The 22728-nt window shown below is 49.2% G+C and overlaps 1 protein-coding gene across 1 annotated transcript in view; it reads left to right on the top strand.

Annotated features, from left to right (window-relative positions):
* Window positions 1–22728, top strand: part of LOC140000586 (uncharacterized) — a 554376-nt gene that overhangs the window by 65061 nt on the left and 466587 nt on the right. The gene's annotated exons all lie outside the window — the stretch shown is intronic.

The following is a 22728-nucleotide window of genomic DNA, read 5'->3' as shown; positions in this document are numbered from 1 at the left end:
TTGATTACATCACACTCCCTCAAACTCGCAATGGCAAGCGCCACGTACTTACAATGGTGGAAGCAACCACCGGATGGCTGGAAACATATCCTGTGCCTCATGCCACTGCCCGGAACACCATCCTGGGCCTTGAAAAGCAAGTCCTATGGCGACATGGCACCCCAGAAAGAATAGAATCAGACAATGGGACTCACTTCCGAAACAACCTTATAGACACTTGGGCCAAAGAACATGGTATTGAATGGGTGTATCACATCCCCTATCATGCACCAGCCTCCGGGAAAGTTGAACGATACAATGGCCTGTTAAAGACTACCTTGAAAGCAATGGGCGCTGGGACGTTCAAAAACTGGGATACGCATTTGGCAAAGGCCACCTGGTAAGTCAATACTAGGGGATCTGCCAATCGAGCTGGACCTGCCCAATCAAACCTGTTACGTACTGTAGATGGGGATAAAGTTCCTGTAGTGCATGTAAAAAATATGCTGGGTAAAACAGTCTGGGCTACTCCTGCCTCAGGAAAAGGCAAACCTATTCGTGGAATTGTTTTCGCTCAGGGACCTGGATACACTTGGTGGGTGATGCAAAAGAACGGAGAGGTCCGGTGTGTACCTCAAGGAGATTTAATACTGGGTGAGAATAGCCCATGAACTGAATTGTACCATGTTAATTAGTATATTATACTGTATGTTATCACTACCATGATTACTATAGGTGACTAATTAGAATGTATGGAAAAGAGTGTAACCTGAGCATGACATAAATGGTATGGAATAAGGGGTGGATAGATGTCCTGGTTTCAGTTAGAATTAATTTTCTTCCTAGTAGCTGGTGGAATGCTGTGTTTTGGCTTAGGATGAGAAGAGTGCTGATAACACCCCGATGCTTTAATTGTTGCAGAGCAGTGCTTATACTAAGCCAAGGACATCTCAGCCTTTTGCTCTGTCCTGCCAACGGGCAGGCTGGGGGTGCAGTAAGAGCTGGGAGGGGACAGACCCAGGACAGGTGACCCAAACTAGCCAAAGGGGTATTCCATACCATCTGACGTCATGCTAAACAATATATAGGGGTGGCTAGCTGGGGGAGGGGGCCGGACTGCTCGGGGTTAGGCTGGGCATCGGTCAGCGAGTGGTGAGCAATTGCATTGTGCATCACTTGTTTGTACATATTATTATTATTTCCCTATTATCACCATTGTATTATTATTGTTATTATTGTTATTATTGTTTTGTTATTATTATTTTCCTGTCTTATTAAACTGTCTTTATCTCAACTCACGGGCTTCACTCTCCATTTCTCTCCCCCGTCCCAGAGAGGGAGGGGGGAGGGTGAGCGAATGGCTGCGTGGTGTTTAACTGCCGGCCGGGTTAAACCACGACAGTTATCCACGAGGTCTCATGCACCTTTGTGACTTTCCTGATATACCTACAGTGGCATCTCCACCACATCTCAGTACGCCTCTTCTAAAGCTGGTGTCAGAAATACACCCAAGGGGATTCTCCCTGGACAACCCTCTTGTTTTTCTGGGCTTCAAGATGGATCAGAGTCCCATAGTGATCACTGAAGGACAAAGGGCTGGATTGGGATCTGACTTCTCGGTAGCACATGGCCCAGCAAAAAATAATAACTGGGCTTGACTGGTCTGGGCATTTCCTGCAGTTGCTGGGTCTGATGGCAAAAGGCATTGTGGAGAGGTCTCTGGAGCTGCTCTGTGGCTGGGCCAGGCCTCTTGTGCTGGCCTGGGGAGCGGGACTGGCCCTGTGGGGCACAGGCACTGTGTGCTGGGGATGTCCCAGGCAAGAGAGCAGGGCTCCTGCAGCCTCACGGACCTCCATCTCCTGAGCCGTGGCTGGCCCCATCTGGGGGCTCCTCATGAGGCATGAATTGTGAGACTTCTCTGAAGTCAAATGACATTCAAAGATGGATGTGAGGGGCCATGGATCTGATCAGCTTGTGGGCCACAAGGAGGAGATGGGTGGGAATGCTCTGATGAGCTCAGCTCTGCCTCAGCATCTCCTGCCCCAGCAGGAGGAATGTGACTGTGGCAGGGAATGTGAGGTCACTTCTGTCTCTGCACTTGATAGGGCAGCAGCAGGAACGTGTCACGGAAAGGGACTGGGCGGTCACTTATGTCTGTAGCTGGCAGGTCACCCTTGAGTTCTCCCTGGGATATATACTTCTGGGCTGACATCAGCCAGTGGCCCTGCTAGGCCAGCAGAAGCCACCTGCTTGGCATGCTGACTGTGGGATCCCCTCTGCCTCCATAACCAGGAGGACCCCGACAGAAAGAATGCCCCCATATGGGTTGTCCTGTCCCTTCTGCTTGAGCCCATGACTGCACAGCAGCAGGCACAAGGCTTGGCTGTGTCTAGCCAAGAAGCTGCAAGGCCAGCAGCAGGGCCATGGCTTGGAAGATCCTGCTGAGTATTTATGATCAGACCCTAGATTCTTTTTTCAAGGAACAGCTTCTGAGGGTTAATGAGACATCTGTGAAATGATGGAAATGCTGGGATGAGAGCAAGGTGGTGAACAGAGATGGCTGTCTGCAGACTTCCAGGAAGTAGGAAAAGGTGTGGGACAGCATTTGAAATCATGCAGAGGAGAAGGCAGAGAGTGCTGGCAAGAATGGAAGGACCCAACAGCCCTGTCCCTTTGGCTAGAGCTTATGAGAAGACAACATATAGTCATTGCAGTACAGCCTCTTTGCTTTCTTGCAACCCTGTGCAGAGGCAGGGTGGTGTCATACCAGTGTTCTTCTCATGGCATCACACTGCCCACCGCATTCCTCAAACCCCCAAGAAAAGTCGTGAGGCAGACAGGGGGATGCAGGATCTCTCCTCGCAGTGGCTGGGGTCAGGCCTTGGCCCTTTTGCTTCACCAAAACCAACCAAGACTTTTCTCAGCACAGTGCTTTGCCTGTCTGTAATTATGGCCTCCCATTATCTGCCCTAACATGTCCCTGGGGAAGCTTTGTTAGTAGCAGCCCTCAGTGGAGCCCATTAATACTCCAAGTCACTTCAGCTTTTCCTTTTGCATTTGCTTTTTCGCACAGTTGCATCATTCTCCGCTCAGTACCCAAGTTTCATTGACTCAGCATCAAAATACTCCATGGATTCATTAAAACACAGAAACTCCTAAGCAGCCATATCTCTCCCACCGTTTTCTTCAAGTCTTCAAGACTTGTTCAGCTAATTGGAGAGCTTTCATTATTCTAGTTTATTATATCATTATTCTAGGGGAAGATTTCAAAGAGCATCTAATAAAAATCTTTCTTCATTTTAAAAGCTGAATTTTGTTGTGTTTCAGTTGAGAGCATCATTCTCCTATAGGTATTGGTCTAGGGTTTCTCCTTTGAAGCCCTGCTTAGGTGGGAAGAACAGGGCTTTTCCTATTTCGAAACAAACAACAGGAAATCATGCTGCAATTTAAAAAAAAAAAAAAAAAAACAAAGAAACAAAAAAAGTTCAAGTTCCTTATTTTTTTGCCTCCAGTGATGTTTACCTTCCCAAAAGGATGACTGTACATGATATATTTTTCAGTGATTAATAGGAAATTTCAAATAATTGTGTTAATATTAATCCATATCATAGTAATTCAATGATAAATGATGAGGGTCTTACTAAGGAAACCATTAAAAGACTGCTGAGAGATGGGTGAGCTTGAACTCACTGAAACTCAAAGCAGCAACTGGGTTCATAGAATCATAGAATCATAGAATCATAGAATATCCTGAGTTGGAAGGGACCCTTAAGGATCATCAAGTCCAACTCTTGACACCGCACAGGTCTACCCAAGTTCAGACCATGTGACTAAGTGCACAGTCCAATCTCTTCTTAAATTCAGTCAGGCTCGGTGCAGTGACCACTTCCCTGGGGAGCCTGTTCCAGTGTGCAACCACTCTCTCTGTGAAGAACCCCTTCCTGATGTCCAGCCTAAACTTCCCCTGCCTCAGCTTAACTCCGTTCCCGCGGGTCCTGTCGCTGGTGTTAATGGAGAAAAGGTCTCCTGCCTCTCGACACCCCCTTACGAGGAAGTTGTAGACTGCGATGAGGTCTCCCCTCAGCCTCCTCTTCTCCAGGCTGAACAGGCCCAGTGCCCTCAGCCGTTCCTCGTACGTCTTCCCCTCCAGGCCTTTCACCATCTTCGTAGCCCTCCTCTGGACACTCTCCAACAGTTTCATGTCCTTTTTATACTGTGGTGCCCAGAACTGCACACAGTACTCGAGGTGAGGCCGCACCAGCGCAGAGTAGAGCGGGACAATCACCTCCCTCGACCTACTAGCGATGCCGTGCTTGATGCACCCCAGGATACGGTTGGCCCTCCTGGCTGCCAGGGCACACTGCTGGCTCATATTGAACTTGCTGTCTACCATGACCCCCAGATCCCTCTCTTCAAGGCTGCTCTCCAGCGTCTCATCGCCCAGTCTGTACGTGCAGCCAGGGTTTCCCCGTCCCAGGTGCAGGACCCGGCACTTGCTCTTATTGAACTTCATGCGGTTGGTGATCGCCCAGCTCTCCAACCTATCCAGATCCCTCTGCAAGGCCTTTCCACCCTCATTCGAGTCCACAACTCCTCCAAGTTTGGTGTCATCAGCAAACTTGCTCAAAATGCCTTCTATTCCTACATCCAGATCGTTTATAAAAATATTGAAAAGTACCGGCCCTAAAATGGAGCCTTGAGGGACCCCACTGGTGACCGCCCGCCAGCCTGACGCAGCCCCATTTACCATAACCCTTTGGGCCCTGCCCGTTAGCCAATTGGTCACCCATCGTATGATGTTTTTATTTAGCTGTATGGTGGACATTTTGTCCAGTAGGATCCTATGGGAAACCGTGTCAAAAGCCTTGCTGAAGTCCAAAAAAATCACATCAGCTGGTTTCCCTTGGTCCACCATACGGGTGATCTTATCATAAAAGGAAATCAGGTTAGTTAGGCAGGACCTACCCTTCACAAACCCATGCTGGCTGGGACCAATGACTGCATTGTCCCCCAGGTGCGCCTCAATAAGTTCGAGAACCATCTTCTCCATGATTTTACCAGGCACTGATGTGAGACTGACAGGCCTGTAATTGCTAGGGTCTTCTTTCTGACCCTTCTTGAAAATCGGCACAACATTTGCCAGCTTCCAGTCTACCGGGACCTCTCCAGACTCCCAGGATCATTGAAAAATAATTGAGAGAGGTTCCGCGATGACGTCCGCCAGCTCCTTCAGCACCCGGGGATGAATCACATCCGGACCCATGGACTTGTAGGGATCCAGGTGGAGTAGCAGATCCCGCACACGTTCAGGGTCGGTTGGGAGTTTGTCATCCCCACCATCCCGGTCCTCCAGCTCGGGGCACCCTGGGTCCCGAAGCCCATCATCGGCATTGAAGACAGAGGCAAAGAAGGTGTTAAGCATCTCTGCTTTGCCTATGTCATCGTCTGTGAGAAGACCTTCCCTGTCAAGGAGCGGCCCTATGTATTCTTTAGTTCTCCTTTTTCCATTCACAGATCTAAAAAAAACCTTTTTATTTTCTCTCACAGACACAGCCAGCTTCAACTCTAGGTGTGCTTTAGCCACACGAATTTTCTTCCTACAGACACGAACAGCATCCCTGTATTCTTTACATGTCACCTGGCCCTCCTTCCAGTAGCGAAACACTCTCTGTTTCCGCCTAATCTCCATTAGAATGTTCCTGGTCAGCCACGCCGGCCTCCTGCCACGCCTGCCTGACTTGCGGTATTTAGGAATTGCCAGATCTTGTGCTTCTAGGAGGCATCGCTTAAAGAGTGACCAGCACTGGTGGACATCAAGGCCTTCAAGAGCAGCTTCCCAGGGGACCTTGCTGACTAGTTCCCCGAGCAGCCTGAAGTCCGCCTTCCCCATATCTAGGGATGAGGTTTTGGTGGCACTTTTCCTTCTGTCACCGTAAATTTTGAACTCAACCACTTCATGGTCGCTATGACCGAGGCGGCCACCAATCACCACATCTCCCACCAGACCCTCTCTGTTTTCTAGCAACAGGTCTAGGAGGGCACCTTTCCTAGTTGGCTCCGTTAGCACCTGCACCAAGAAGTTATCATCTAGGTGCTTCATGAACCTCCTGGACTTATTCGTGTCAGCCGTGTGGCACTCCCAGTTAACGTCTGGCAAGTTGAAGTCCCCCATAAGGACAAGGGGAGTTAATCTCGAGGCCTCTCTTAGTTCTGTAAAGAATAAGTTATCGGCGCTATCGTCCTGGCCAGGCGGTCTGTAATAGACTCCCACAACGACATCCCCTTTATTCGTTCGTCCCTTGATCCTTACCCAGAGGCTCTCAACTTTGCCATCGCCGACCTGGAGTTCCACACAGTCCAGCCCCTGCTTCACATACATCGCCACCCCACCACCTCGCCTACCCTGCCTGTCCCTCCTGAAGAGCCTGTAACCGTCTATCGCAACACCCCAGTCACAGGACTCATCCCACCAGGTTTCGCTTATGCCGATGATGTCATAGTTGCGGGACTGGGCCAGGACTTCTAGCTCATCCATTTTATTCCTCAATACTGCGTGCGTTCGTGTAGAAGCATTTCAGGTGCGTCTCCTTACACTCAGCACCTTGTGGATCTAACCGAAGGACCTCACTGGCACACAGCCCCTCTGCTTCTAGCGTACCATCCCTTAGGTCTTCACCGGCGTGCCTGGTTTTAGCCCCTTCCCCCTTCGACTCTAGTTTAAAGCCCTATCTATCAGCCCTGCCAACTCCTGACCAAAGATCCTTACCCCTCTCCGAGAGAGGCCCATCCCATCCGGTGCCATCAGGCCCGGCGTAGCATAGACCTTCCCGTGGTCAAAGAACCCAAAGTTCTGCCGGTCACACCAGTCTCGAAGCCACGAGTTTATGTGAACAGCGCACCTTTCTGCTTCGATCCCCCCTATCGGAAGGACAGAGGCAAACACAACCTGCGCGCCCGAACCTCTAAGTTGTCGCCCCAAATCCCTAAAGTCTCTTTTGATCGCCTTCGGACTTCTCTTTGCTACTTCATCGCTACCAGCCTGAAAGACCAGTAGCGGGTAGTAGTCAGTGGGCCGTACCAGGCGCTTGACTTTCTTGGCAACGTCCCTGACCCTGGCCCCAGGGAGGCAGCAGACTTCCCTATGGGTAGGGTCAGGCCGACAAATAGGACCCTCTGTTCCCCTAAGGACAGAGTCTCCCACAACAATCACCCTTCTTTCGTTCTTGGTGGAGGCAGTCCTGATGCGTGGAGTCGACCTCCTTGCCCTAGGAATCCTCCTGGGAACACTTTCTACCTCTTCCTCAGTTGCTGTTGATCTCTCATTCTCCAGGGCCTCAAACCTGTTTTGTAAGGGCACCTGGGAAGGTGGGGTCGGAAGAGGAGGGCATCGCCTGCGATGTCGAGCAGGGACCTGTCTCCATTCCTCCTCAACTCCCAGATCCCCTCCCTCTGCCCGACGGCGACAGGGCAGGGGCTCCACCCCCATTTGGGGTGTCTCACCCCGGTATCTCTCCTTGAGGCCCTGCAGGGAGTTACTCCACCAGTCTATCTCCCGCTCACACTCCCTGATGGCCCTCAACCTCTCTACCTCCTCCTTGAGCTCCGCCACCATGCGGATCAGGTCATCCACTTGCTCACACCTCACACACGCAGCGTCTCTGCCTCCTGCCGATGGCAGGAACAGGCTCTGACACTCCCTGCATCCCGGGTTGGTGAGAGCGATCTGAATGGTCAAAGAGTAAGGGGAGGGCAAACCAGGAGAGCAATGGAAAGTCCAGGTCCAGACAGGCAGGTGGAAAGGGGACATTCAGCATGTTGTCGTGGTTTAACCCGGCCGGCAGCTAAACACCACGCAGCCGTTCGCTCACCCTCCCCCCTCCCTCTCTGGGACGGGGGAGAGAAATGGAAAGTGAAGCCCGTGAGTTGAGATAAAGACAGTTTAATAAGACAGGAAAATAATAATAACAAAATAATAATAAAATAATAACAATAATAATACAATGGTGATAATAGGAAAGTAATAATAGTATGTACAAACAAGTGATGCACAATGCAATTGCTCACCACTCGCTGACCGATGCCCAGCCTAACCCCGAGCAGTCCGGCCCCCTCCCCCCGGCTAGCCACCCCTATATATTGTTTAGCATGACGTCAGATGGGATGGAATACCCCTTTGGCTAGTTTGGGTCACCTGTCCTGGGTCTGTCCCCTCCCAGCTCTTACTGCACCCCCAGCCTGCCCGTTGGCAGGACAGAGCAAAAGGCTGAGATGTCCTTGGCTTAGTGTAAGCACTGCTCTGCAACAATTAAAGCATCGGGGTGTTATCAGCACTCTTCTCATCCTAAGCCAAAACACAGCATTCCACCAGCTACTAGGAAGAAAATTAATTCTGTGCTAACTGAAACCAGGACATCTATCCACCCCTTATTCCATACCATTTATGTCATGCTCAGGTTACACTCTTTTCCATACATTCTAATTAGTCACCTATAGTAATCATGGTAGTGATAACATACAGTATAATATACTATTTAACATGGTACAATTCAGTTCATGGGCTATTCTCACCCAGTATTAAATCTCCTTGAGGTACACACCGGACCTCTCCGTTCTTTTGCATCACCCACCAAGTGTATCCAGGTCCCTGAGCGAAAACAATTCCACGAATAGGTTTGCCTTTTCCTGAGGCAGGAGTAGCCCAGACTGTTTTACCCAGCATATTTTTTACATGCACTACAGGAACTTTATCCCCATCTACAGTACGTAACAGGTTTGATTGGGCAGGTCCAGCTCGATTGGCAGATCCCCTAGTATTGACTTACCAGGTGGCCTTTGCCAAATGCGTATCCCAGTTTTTGAACGTCCCAGCGCCCATTGCTTTCAAGGTAGTCTTTAACAGGCCATTGTATCGTTCAACTTTCCCGGAGGCTGGTGCATGATAGGGGATGTGATACACCCATTCAATACCATGTTCTTTGGCCCAAGTGTCTATAAGGTTGTTTCGGAAGTGAGTCCCATTGTCTGATTCTATTCTTTCTGGGGTGCCATGTCGCCATAGGACTTGCTTTTCAAGGCCCAGGATGGTGTTCCGGGCGGTGGCATGAGGCACAGGATATGTTTCCAGCCATCCGGTGGTTGCTTCCACCATTGTAAGTACGTGGCGCTTGCCATTGCGAGTTTGAGGGAGTGTGATGTAATCAATCTGCCAGGCCTCTCCATATTTATATTTCAGCCATCGTCCTCCATACCAAAGAGGCTTTGACCGTTTGGCTTGCTTGATTGCAGCACATGTTTCACAGTCATGAATAACCTGTGCTATAGCGTCCATGGTCAAGTCCACCCCTCGATCACGAGCCCATCTGTATGTTGCATCTCTACCTTGATGGCCTGAGGTGTCATGGGCCCATCGGGCTATAAATAATTCACCTTTATGCTGCCAATCCAAGTCCACCTGAGCTACTTCAATCTTAGCAGCCTGATCCACCTGCTGGTTGTTTTGATGTTCTTCAGTAGCCCGATTCTTGGGCACATGAGCATCTACGTGGTGTACTTTCACAGCCAGGTTCTCTACCCGAGCAGCAATATCTTGCCACAATGCAGCAGCCCAGATGGGTTTGCCCCTACGCTGCCAGTTGTTTTGCTTCCATTGCTGTAACCATCCCCACAGGGCATTTGCTACCATCCATGAATCGGTGTAGAGATAGAGAACTGGCCATTTTTCTCGTTCAGCAATGTCTAAAGCCAGCTGAATGGCTTTCACTTCTGCAAACTGACTCGATTCACCTTCTCCCTCAGCAGCTTCTGCAACTCGTCGCGTAGGACTCCATACAGCAGCCTTCCATCTCCGATGCTTCCCCACAATACGACAGGACCCATCAGTGAACAGGGCATATTTCTTTTCATTCTCTGGTAACTGGTTGTACAGTGGGGCTTCTTAAGCACGACCCACCTCCTCCTCTGATGATATCCCAAAGTATTTGCCTTCTGGCCAGTCCATGATCACTTCCAATATTCCTGGGCGACTGGGGTTTCCTATTCGAGCCCGCTGAGTAATCAGTGCAACCCACTTGCTCCATGTAGCATCAGTTGCATGATGCGTAGAGGGGACCCTTCCCTTGAACATCCAGCCTAGTACCGGCAATCGGGGTGCTAGGAGGAGCTGCGCTTCAGTACCGACCACCTCCGAAGCAGATCGAACTCCTTCATATGCTGCCAATATCTCCTTTTCAGTTGGAGTATAGCGGGCCTCAGATCCTCTGTATCCCCGACTCCAAAACCCCAGGGGCCGACCTCGAGTTTCCCCAGGTTCTTTCTGCCAGAGGCTCCAGGTGGGGCCGTTCTCCCCGGCTGCAGTGTAGAGCACATTCTTTACATCTGGTCCTGTTCGAACTGGCCCAAGGGCTACTGCATGGACTATTTCCTGCTTGATTTGTTCAAAGGCTTGTCGTTGTTCAGGGCCCCATTCAAACTCATTCTTCTTACGGGTTACTTGGTAGAGCGGGTTTACAATCAGACTGTAATTTGGGATGTGCATTCTCCAAAACCCCACAACACCTAGGAAAGTCTGTGTTTCTTTTTTGTCAGTTGGTGGAGACATAGCTGTTATTTTGTTGATCACATCCATTGGGATTTGACGACGTCCATCTTGCCATTTTATTCCTAAAAACTGGATCTCTCGTGCAGGTCCTTTGACTTTATTCTGTTTTATGGCAAAACCGGCTTTCAGAAGGATTTGGACTATTTTCTTCCCTTTTTCGAAAACTTCCTCTGCTGTGTCACCCCACACAATAATGTCATCGATGTACTGCAGGTGTTCAGGAGCTTCCCCCTGCTCTAGCGCAGACTGGATCAGCCCATGGCAAATGGTAGGGCTGTGTTTCCACCCCTGGGGCAGCCTATTCCAAGTATATTGGACTCCCCTCGAAGTGAAGGCAAATTGTGGCCTGCACTCTGCTGCTAGAGGGATGGAGAAAAATGCATTAGCGATATCAATTGTGGCGTACCACTTGGCTGCCCTCGATTCAAGTTCATACTGAAGTTCCAGCATGTCCGGCACTGCAGCACTCAGTGGTGGCGTGACTTCGTTCAGGCCACGATAGTCCACTGTTAGTCTCCACTCGCCATTAGACTTTCGCACTGGCCATATGGGGCTATTGAAAGGTGAATGGGTCTTGCTGATCACTCCTTGGCTCTCCAATTGACGAATTAGCTTATGGATGGGAATCAGGGAGTCTCGGTTAGTGCGATATTGCCGCCGGTGCACAGTTGTGGTAGCGATTGGCACTTGCTGTTCTTCGACCCTCTGCAACCCCACAACAGAGGGGTCCTCTGAGAGACCAGGCAAGGTAGATAATTGTTTAATGCCCTCTGTCTCTAAGGCAGCTATACCAAAAGCCCACCGGAACCCTTTTGGGTCCTTGCAATATCCTCTTCTAAGATAGTCTATGCCAAGGATACATGGAGCATCCGGGCCAGTCACAATACGGTGCTTTTCCCACTCATTCCCAGTCAGACTCACTTCAGCCTCCAATACAGTCAACTGCTGAGATCCTCCTGTCACTCCACAAATATAGATGGGCTCTGGTCCTTTATAGCTCGATGGCATTATAGTACATTGTGCACCGGTGTCTACTAAAGCCTTATACTTCTGTGCGCGTGATGTGCCAGGCCATCGAATCCACACAGTCCAATAAACTCGATTGTAACTTTCCTCCCCCTGGCTGGAGGCAGGGCCCCCCTAATCCTGGTCAGAATCTTCTTCGTTTCTGTGTTTGAAGGATTGTCTGCTGGAAGTTGGAGCAGCAAACTTTTCGGAGAATCCTTTTTTCCTGGTTGTTTTCTTTTGCAACTCACGTACCCGTGCCTCTAGGGTCGCGGTAGATTTTCCATCCCATTTTCTCATGTCCTCTCCATGGTCTCGTAAGTAAAACCACAGGGTGGCACGGGGTGAGTACCCACCATATCGTCTTCCTTGTGTGGGTGAACGCCTACCCCTGACAGCTGAGACACTGCTTTGTACAGGTGCGGAGGACAATAGATTCTCTTCAAGTTGGTGAACCTTTTCAGAAAGTTTCTCCCAAGTGTTCTCTTTTGGTCGGTGGGCACTGGTTGGTTCAGGTGGGGAGGACAATAGATTCTCTTCAAGTTGGTGAACCTTTTCAGAAAGTTTCTCCACAGCTGAGACGCAGGCCTGTAAGGAAGAGGAGAGACTTTCTTCGTACTGCCGGAGTTGTTTAGCCGCTTCATCCACTGTGGGTTCCTCATCCTCTTTCCAGGCCATTATTGCCAATGAGCTGGCATATGATGATGGTGCACTCCGTACAAACTTCCGCCACATGGGTCGTGTACACTTGACTTCATCTGGATCTTTGGATGTTTGTCTGAGGTCTGGATCCTCATAAATCACTTCCCGTATGGCTAATTCCCTCAGGTACTGGATTCCCTCCTCCATAGTGGTCCACTTGCCTGGTAGACATAAAAGTTCTTCCTTGAAGGGATACCTTTCCCTCACAGCTGAGAGGAGACGCCTCCAGAGGCTGGTGGATTGTGCTCCATCTGCAATTGCTTTGTCAATGCCTGCGTCTCGAGCAAGGGATCCCAACCGTCTGGCTTCCCTGCCGTCTAATTCCACACAATTGGCTCCAGAGTCCCAGCACCGGAGCAGCCAGGTGACAAGCTGCTCACCTATACAGCGACCAAAATCTTTTCGCACATCTCGTAGCTCGCGCTCGTTTAGGCTTCGGGTAGTTACTGTTGCTTTTTCGGCATCCTCATCTTCCTCCTCCTGAATCCTTGATGGCCCAGCGTCGTCATCATCTTCGTCATCTCTATACTTAGTTTTGGCAGAAGCCTTACCTGGATTGGCAGAAGACTCTCTGCGTTCTAAACGACCTGAATTTCTATACCATATTTTCACCTTCTCTACAGGGGCAGCTTGCACTGCTACTGCTCGTTTCTCTGACTTTGTTACAGGGTCTGCCACAGGGGTTGGAATGCCCTCTGCAGGGTCAACTTGCACTGCTACAGCTCGTTTCTCTGACCCCGTTACAGGGATTGGAATACCCTCTGCAGGATCAACTTGCACTGCTACAGCTCGTTTCTCTGACCCCGTTACAGGGGTTGGAATACCCTCTGCAGGATCAACTTGCACTGCTACAGCTCGTTTCTCTGACCCCGTTACAGGGATTGGAATACCCTCTGCAGGATCAACTTGCACTGCTACAGCTCGTTTCCCTGACCCCGTTACAGGGATTGGAATACCCTCTGCAGGATCAACTTGCACTGCTACAGCTCGTTTCTCTGACCCCGTTACAGGGGTTGGAATACCCTCTGCAGGATCAACTTGCACTGCTACAGCTCGTTTCTCTGACCCCGTTACAGGGGTTGGAATACCCTCTGCAGGATCAACTTGCACTGCTACAGCTCGTTTCTCTGACCCCGTTACAGGGATTGGAATACCCTCTGCAGGGTCAACCTGCACTGCTACAGCTCGTTTCCCTGACCCCGTTACAGGGGTTGGAATACCCTCTGCAGGGTCAACTTGCACTGCTACAGCTCGTTTCTCTGACCCCGTTACAGGGATTGGAATACCCTCTGCAGGGTCAACCTGCACTGCTACAGCTCGTTTCCCTGACACGGCCACAGGAGCTGGAGCAGTTGCAGGAACCGGAGCTGTAGCGGCTACAGGAGCTGGAGCTGGAGCGGCTTCAGGAGCTGGAGCTGGAGCAGCTTCAGGAGCTGGGACTGGAGCAGTTGCAGGAACTGGGACTGGAGTAGCGGCCGGAGCTGGAACTGGAGCGACTGCAGGAACTGGGACTGGAGCGGCTGCAGGAGCTGGAGCGGCTGCAGGAGCTGGAGCTGGAGCGGCTGCAGGAACTGGAACTGGAGCGGCTGCAGGAGCTGGAGCTGGAGCGGCTGCAGGAGCTGGGACTGGGGCGGCTGCAGGAGCTGGGACTGGGGCGGCTGCAGGAGCTGGGACTGGAGCGGCTGCAGGAGCTGGAGCTGGAGCGGCTGCAGGAGCTGGGACTGGGGCGGCTGCAGGAGCTGGATTTGGAGCGGCTGCAGGAACCGGATCTGGAGCGGCTGCAGGAACCGGATCTGGAGCGGCTGCCGAGTCCACCGTAGGGGTCACAGTGGCCGTTGGATCTGTCACAGGGCTTGGAGTGGCCGCAGGGTCTGTCACTAAGTTGATAGCAGTATCAATGGCAGCTCGATAGGCATGAGCCAGGCCCCAGCACGTTACAATGATTTGTGTTACTTTGGAACTGCCAGCATCATGACACCTTTTTTTCAAGCATTCTGCCAGTTTTTGAGGATTTTGCCATTGCTCAGGGGTGAATTTCCAACACACTGGGGGTGCCAACTGCTCTAGATGCCTGCCCATATCCACCCATACTCCCTGCCACCCACAACTATCCTGCCTCCGGGCAGATCTCCGGATGAGCTCCCCAAGTAGTTGTTTAACTTTAAGCAGAATCTGAAGTGCATTCATGAGGCAGAACAACAAGACTATGGTATTCCGAGTATCCCAATAGTATTCAATATCTTGGAGAGCTATTGTGACAAGCTCAGGGGATAAGAGGGTGGTGAAGGAGGAAGGCAGATATTTTGAGGGAGAAGGCAGAGTGATCCAGGAGGATACAGGGGTGGTGAAGGAGAAAGGGAGAGTAATCAAGTAAGAAAAATTATCTTCCCCTTTTCCCTCCACAGATTGACTCCCTAATGGAAAAAAACAATAGGTATAATTGCTAATAGTTTCCAAGATACAGTTTCCAAAGTACAGAGTCGACGATGTTACTGAATACAAATAACAAGTTAGAGTCATGACCACATATTTCATCGTCTCATAAGCCATTGCTACAACACACAGCACCATAATGATCTGAAACCAGGGCCCGGAGAGGATAAACAACACGACAGAGAGCAAATACGGAAAATAATGTACTATAATACTCAATTTGGAAAACAGGCGCAGCAGAGTTGAGATTAAAGCAATCAGCATTATGACAAGTGACTATTAAGCAGGTCTAATCCTTACACCAATTTTAGTTTAACACACTCTGGTCAGATCTGCCGTTATCTCAACCTTTCGAGCCCCACGTTGGGCGCCAAAAAGACTGTCGTGGTTTAACCCGGCCGGCAGCTAAACACCACGCAGCCGTTCGCTCACCCTCCCCCCTCCCTCTCTGGGACGGGGGAGAGAAATGGAAAGTGAAGCCCGTGAGTTGAGATAAAGACAGTTTAATAAGACAGGAAAATAATAATAACAAAATAATAATAAAATAATAACAATAATAATACAATGGTGATAATAGGAAAGTAATAATAGTATGTACAAACAAGTGATGCACAATGCAATTGCTCACCACTCGCTGACCGATGCCCAGCCTAACCCCGAGCAGTCCGGCCCCCTCCCCCCGGCTAGCCACCCCTATATATTGTTTAGCATGACGTCAGATGGGATGGAATACCCCTTTGGCTAGTTTGGGTCACCTGTCCTGGGTCTGTCCCCTCCCAGCTCTTACTGCACCCCCAGCCTGCCCGTTGGCAGGACAGAGCAAAAGGCTGAGATGTCCTTGGCTTAGTATAAGCACTGCTCTGCAACAATTAAAGCATCGGGCTGTTATCAGCACTCTTCTCATCCTAAGCCAAAACACAGCATTCCACCAGCTACTAGGAAGAAAATTAATTCTGTGCTAACTGAAACCAGGACACATGTTCTGTGTAATCAAGATGGGTTTTGTTCCTGGAAGATGAGGGAGCACACCATGATAGACAAAGCGATGAGAATGCAAGTACAGGTGAACATCACTATTTCTTCTCCTGTCATTAATATACATGTAGACCATGGAAATTAGCATTTCTTCATGAAAGAAATTATACTTCACGTCAGACGTTTCACAGAAGGGATTGAATCATTTGAGCTGATGAGTAGTTGCTTTATCATTTGAGTACTAAAGAAATAACTGGGTGTTCAGGCAGAGCGTTGCTGTCTGACCATAAGCATAACCAGGGAAAACCTCCAGTGGCCCCGTTGTGTTTGAGGCACTTTCCTGCACTGACAGGTGTCAGAAAAGACCTGCAGGAGGCCGGAGCCCTTTGGGAAAATCAGATGGAGCCAAGTGGAGTTCCCAGGGCACCTCCACTGCCAGCAGTGGTCTTTGTCCCTGCAACTGCAACCCAGTGCAGCACAGGAAACCCCTTCAAAGACAAACCTCTTCTTCAGTGGGTTCCTTGGACTGACCTAGATTTGAAATGGCCCTTGGAAACCTGAGATACTCTCCCTTATTCCTACTAGACACGTGAACATCCGTTTACCTTCCTGGGTCATCTTTAGCAAACTCAGGCTCATAAACTCAAGTACAGCATGCTTAAAATGGCTGAGCCAGAACCCATCAGCTTGCCCCGCTTTGGAAATGGACATCATCCAAATAAGGTTTTGAAAGTGAAAAATGCAAAATGACCCGTGAGGTCAAAGTGCAGAGTAAGGGAAGGTCACACATATTGTGCTGGAGTAGTGTGGTGGTTTTCTGTGCTAGGCAGCTAAACACCAGAAACTCTCTCAGTCCCTCTCCTCGGATGAGGAGGGGAAGAAGTAAAGTAAAGAACAACTTACAGGTTGAGATATGGATAATTTAATTAAAGGGAAATAATTTATTTATCTATTATCTATTTAACTAAAGCGAAAAAAAAATAAAAAAGGAAAGGGAAAAGGGAGGGGGAAAGGGAAAGAAGGAAAACAAACAAGCAAGACAAATAAAGCCTATCTGGAAGTGCAGAGGAAAGAAATTACTCTCTACTTCCCACTAATGTGCAATGCTTGACCACGTCCTTGAAGCAGGGCCTCAACGCACGTAGCCAGTGTTTGGGAGGAGGACCGACGTTTTCCCAATGAGAGCCCATCCCTCCCCTCTGCTTCCTGTTTCCACCTTTTATTGCTGAACCCAGTACAAGTAGCAGAAGGCAAAAGCATTGCATTGGGCCTCAGCATAATCAAGGAGACCTAATCCAGTTCATCCATGAGAAAAAGCAGAGTGAAGGACGTTGAGTTGTGTCCTAACATGAAGAAGGATGCACATCACTGGTGAAGGAACGCTCTTTTTGTGCCACCTTCAAAGCAAATTACACAAGAACTCTATCAAATAAAGGTAACCTGTTCCACAGTGGCGCTGTCACACCACAGGACAGAGGAGGGACATTTTTCAGTTTCAGCCTCTTTTTCAGAGAGGCTTTGCCCTCTCCCTGCTCACCACGGCACAGATCCTGGCCCTGGATGCTCCATGAACACCTTGCAGGTCCTGGCAGGCTGCAGGGAGGGGATGAATGCCCTGGACCCCCTTCCTGCTCTGCCCAGACCAGCAAGGGACTTGGTGGCTCCCTATACCTCCTTGATGCCACCACTCCTGTCACGATTCAAACCCAGGAAGCTGCTTCTCGACCGGTCAGGGTCTCCAGGGGCACTGGGCATCCACCACTGATGCCTCAGTGAAGCCCTGACACCCTCACCCAGGACTCTGTGCCCCATGCCCCTATGTCCAGGTGGAACCCCAGTACAACACCAAGACCTTGAGCCTGATATTCCCTGAGCATCTTCTACATTCCAGTTTGGGATGGAGAGCCCTGAGCACTGTGCAAGTTCCTTTTACTAACAAGATACTAAAACAGAGACCAGGTATCATTTAGGAATAAACACATTCCAAGAAAGCCTCTGGGTCACACAGAAGACTGGTCATCTGGAAAAGAGGAATGAAAGCTAACATCTAACATCTAACTGGAAACAGAATTTTAAAGAATGCTATACCTAAACATCACAAATTGCCTGGGATTAACTTGAGTAAAACTAGAAAAGTGAGATAGCCAATTTCAGGTCCTGGTTCCTCAAGCTGTAGATGAGGGGTTCACTGCTGGAGGCACCACCAAGTACAGAAATGACACCACCGTGTCCAAGGATGCAAAGGAAATGGAGGAGGGCTTCAGGTAGGCAAACAGGACAGTGCTGACAAACAGGGAGACCACAGCCAGGTGAGGGAGGCACGTGGAAAAGGCTTTGTGCTGGCCTTACTATAGAGACGAGAGGACGGTCACCTAGATCCACAAGGTCTAATCCAAATCCACGGCTCCTACCCGTGGCAGCTGGGCTCTTGGCCCTGAGCCCCTCCTGGATGCTGGGACTGCTCCCCTAGCTCCAGAGGAGATGGGAAGAGAAGGAAACTGAGAACAATGAATTTCTGCTGACATCTTTATTGTCTTTAACTACCAAGGAAGCCTGGTTCTGTATGTCCATTAGATGATATAGTAAAAACTAACACAAGTTGTAACATTCAGAACGCTGACAACTACATTATTAAAAACAAAATAAAAAATTGTTAAAAAAGTAACAGAGAAAAATAATTTTTAAAATGCTGTATCATTTTCCCAAATACCCTTCGTTTTCTATTAGGATTATTATTAATGACAATGTCATGATAACAATAGTAACGATAAAAAATGATATGATATAATATGAATCAAAATTTTTGTGTATTATTAATACATCCTCTGAACACATCGCGGATGCTTAAAAAGCATGTATGGAAACATTTTCCTCACTGCATGCTTGAGCTCCTGGTTCCTCATGCTGTAGATGAGGGGGTTCACTACTGGAGGCATCACCGAGTACAGAAGTGAGACCACCAGGTCCAGGGATGGTGAGGAAATGGAGGGGGGCTTCAGGTAGGCAAATATGGCAGTGATGACAAACAGGGAGACCATGGCCAGGTGAGGGAGGCACGTGGAAAAGGCTTTGTGCTTGCCCTGCTCAGAGGGCATCCTCAGCACAGCCCTGAAGATCTGCACGTAGGACACCACAATGAAAACAAAACAACCAAAGGCCAAGAAAATACTAAACACAAGTGCCCCAACTTCCCTGAGGTACGCATCTGAGCAGGAGAGCTTGAGGATCTAGGGGATTTCACAGAAGAACTGGTCCACAGCATTACCTTGGCAGAGGGGCAGAGAAAATGTGTTGGCCGTGTGCAGGACAGCATTGAGAAAGCCACTGCCCCAGGCAGCTGCTGCCATCTGGGCACAAGCTCTGCTGCCCAGGAGGCTCCCGTAGTGCAGGGGCTTGCAGATGGCAATGTAGCGGTCGTAGGCCATGACAGTGAGAATTGAAAACTCTGAACCAAAGAAGAAGACAAAAAAGAGGACTTGTGCAGCACAGCCTTTGATAGGAGATGGCCCTGTTGTCCCAGAGGGAATTGGCCTTGGCTTTGGGGACAGTGGTGGAGATGCATCCCAGGTCGAGGAGGGCGAGGTTGAGGAGGAAGAAGTACATGGGGGTGTGGAAGTGGTGGTCACTGGCTATGGCAGTGAGGATGAGGCCGTTGCCCAGGAGGGCAACCAGGTAGATGCCCAGGAAGAGCGCGAAGTGCAGGAGCTGCAGCTCCCGTGTGTCTGCAAATGGCAGCAGGAGGAACTCGTTCACAGAGCTGACGTTGGGCATTTGCTGGTTCTGGACATGGGATTCTCCCAAGGAGAGAAAAGGCAGGAAGAAAATACAACACAATTATTTGATGATATCTGATTCAATTTCGACCTATTAAGCAGACATTAGGCCGGTCCCTTTCATGAGCCCTGACTGATGCTGCCTGAGGGTGTCCCTGGGAGCAGGGGACTCTGCTGCTGTGGGCAGTGTAGTTAATAGTCCTTACCTATATATATAAAAAAAAAAAAGTAAATAGGAACATGGGGTATTCTCAGATTAATTTAACCCTTCATGTGAAGAATTTTTACTCCCAAATCACCTAACGGCAGAGAAGGGCTGTGGCGATTTCTTTTTTCTATACTGTCATTCCTGCTGCTCTACATTGAAAACCTTGTGGATCCTCAGGGTCACAGATACTATTCCTCTAGTAGGAATGGACTACTCTGGGTTAGGCTGGGCATCGGTCAGCGAGTGGTGAGCAATTGCATTGTGCATCACTTGTTTGTACATATTATTATTACTTTCCTATTATCACCATTGTATTATTATTGTTATTATTGTTATTATTATTTTGTTATTATTATTTTCCTGTCTTATTAAACTGTCTTTATCTCAACTCACGGGCTTCACTTTCCATTTCTCTCCCCCGTCCCAGAGAGGGAGGGGGGAGGGTGAGCGAACGGCTGCGTGGTGTTTAGCTGCCGGCCGGGTTAAACCACGACAGGGGGAAATCCTGTAAAGAAGGGGGAAATCCTATAATGGAAGGGGGAAAAATCCTATAAAAAAGGGGAGGGGAATCCTATAAGGGAAGGGAGAAATCCTAAAAGAGCGGGGAAGAAATCCTATAAAAAGGGGGCAAAATCCTATAAAAGGATTCTTTCTTCCTCAACCTTTTTGGGGTCTTCCTCAAATCTTTTTGGGTTCTCCACATGTCCTTTTTCAACCTTTTTTGGGGTCTTCTCCCTCAACCCTTTTTTGGGGTCTTCTTCAACCTTTTTTTTGAGATCTCCTCCTTCAACTCAACCGTTTTTGGGGTTTTCTTCCTCAACCCTTTTTCGGCTCTCCTTTTTGGGGTCTCTTCTTCATCCTTTTTTGGGGTCTTCTTCAACCTTTTTTGAGCTCTCCTTTTTGGGGTCTTCTCCAACCTTTTTTGGGGTCTCCCTCACCCTTTTGGGGATCTTCACATTTTCTCCTTCCTCAACCCCTTTTTGGGGTCTCAATTTCTTCTCCCTTAACCCTTTTTTGGGGTCTTCTGCAACCTTTTTGGGGTCTCCTTTTTGGGGTCTTCATGTCTCCTTCCTCAACCCTTTTTGGGGTCTTCCTCACCCTATTTGGGTTCTTCCTCACCCTTTTTGGGGTCTTCAACTCAACCTTTTTTGGGGTCTTCTTCAACCTTTTTTGAGCTCTCCTTCTTTGGGGTCTTCTCTAACCTTTTTTGGGGTCTCCAACCCTTTTTGGGGTCTTCATGTCTCCTTCCTCAACCCTTTTTGGGGTCTTCTTCTTCAACCTTTTTTTGGGGGTCTTCTCCAACCTTTTTTGGGGTCTTCCTCACCCATTTTAGGGTCTCAAACCCTTTTTGGGGTCTCTGTTTTGGGGTCTCCTCCCTCAATCTTTTTGGGGCCTCCATGCCTTCAATTCAATGTTTTTTTGGGGTCTCCACATCTCCTCCTTTCTCAACCTTTTTTTGGGGTCTTCTTCACCCTTTTTGGGGTCTCCTTTTTATGGTCTCCTGCCTCACCCTTTTTGGGGTCTTCTCCAACCTTTTTTTGGGGTCTTTCTTAACCCTTTTTGAGGTCTCCATATCTCATTTTTACAACCTTTTTTTGGGGTCGTCTTCAACCTTTTTGGGCTCTCCTTTTTGGGGTCTTCTCCAACCTTCTTTGGGGTCTCCAACCCTTTTTGGGGTCTCCTTCTTCAACCCTTTTTTGGGGTCTTCTCCAACCCTTTTTGGCATCTCTTTCCTCACCCTTTTTGGGGTCTTCATGTCTCCTTCCTCAACTCTTTTTGGGGTCTTCTTCCTCAGCCTTTTTTGGGGTCTTCTCCATCATTTTTTGGGGTCTTCTTCAACCTTTTTGGGTTCTCCACATCTCCTCCTTCTCCAATCCTTTTTTGGGGTCTTATTCTTCACCTTTTTTGGTGTCTCTTCTTCAACCTTTTTTGGAGTCTTCCTCACCCTTTTTGGGGTCTCCTTTTTAGGGTCTCCTTCCTCACCCTATTTGGGGTCTTCAACCTTTCTTTGGGGTCTCCAACCCTTTTTGGGGTCTCCAACCCTTTTTTTGGGGTCCCCCAGACCGCACCATGTACATCATCCCCTTCAGCATGCCCCCCCCCCCCATCACCCCTGGCCAAGGCGGGTGTGCAGCTCACCGACTCGCCCTACGTCGTGGCCTCCATGCGCATCATGACCTGCGTGGGCCACCAGATCTTCCCCTCGCTGGCCACCAGGGACTTCGTCCGCTGCCTCCACTCCGTCGGCCGGCCTCTGCCGCTGCGAGGTGAGCCCAAAAAAACCCAAAATGCCCCCAAAATGCCCCAAAACAGGCAAAAACACCCAAGAAACGCCCAAGAAACGCGCAAAAACGCCCAAAAACACCCAAGAAATGCCCAAAACCGCGCAGACGCCCCAAAAATAGCCATAAATGCTCAAAAACGCCCAAGAAACGCCCCAAAACACCCATGAAACGCCCAAGAAACATGCAAAAACGCCCCAAAATGCGCAGAAACGCCCAAGAAACGCCCAAAAACACACAAGAAAAGCGCAAAAACACCCAAAAACACCCAAGAAAAGTGCAAAAACTCCCAAGAAACGTGCAAAAACGCCCAAGAAACGCCGAAAAACACCCAAAAACACCAAAAAAACGCGCAGAAACGCCCAAAAGCACCCAAAAACACGCAAAAACACTCAAGAAATGCCCCAAAACACACAAAAATGTTCAAGAAATGCCCCAAAACACGCAAAAATGTTCAAGAAATGCCCCAAAACACGCAAAAACACCCAAGAAACGCCCAAAAACGCGCAAAAACACCCAAGAAAATCACCAAAACACCCAAAAATTCGCAAAAACGCCGAAAAACACACAAAAACACCCAAGAAACGCCCAAAACCACGCAGAAACGCCCAAAAAACGCGCAAAAACGCCCAAGAAACACCCATAAATGCTCAAAACCCCCCAAGAAATGTCCAATAAAAACGCAAAAACGCCCAAAAACCGCCCCAAAACAGGCAAACCCCCCCCCAAAAGACCACAAAACAAGCAAAAACACCCCAAAAAAATCCTAAAACA

Source organism: Anas platyrhynchos, chromosome W (genome assembly GCF_047663525.1).
Source record: "Anas platyrhynchos isolate ZD024472 breed Pekin duck chromosome W, IASCAAS_PekinDuck_T2T, whole genome shotgun sequence".
Taxonomy (NCBI): domain Eukaryota; kingdom Metazoa; phylum Chordata; class Aves; order Anseriformes; family Anatidae; genus Anas; species Anas platyrhynchos.
The sequence above is the reverse complement of the archived record's forward strand: the minus strand, read 5'-3'. Positions and strand labels throughout refer to the sequence as shown.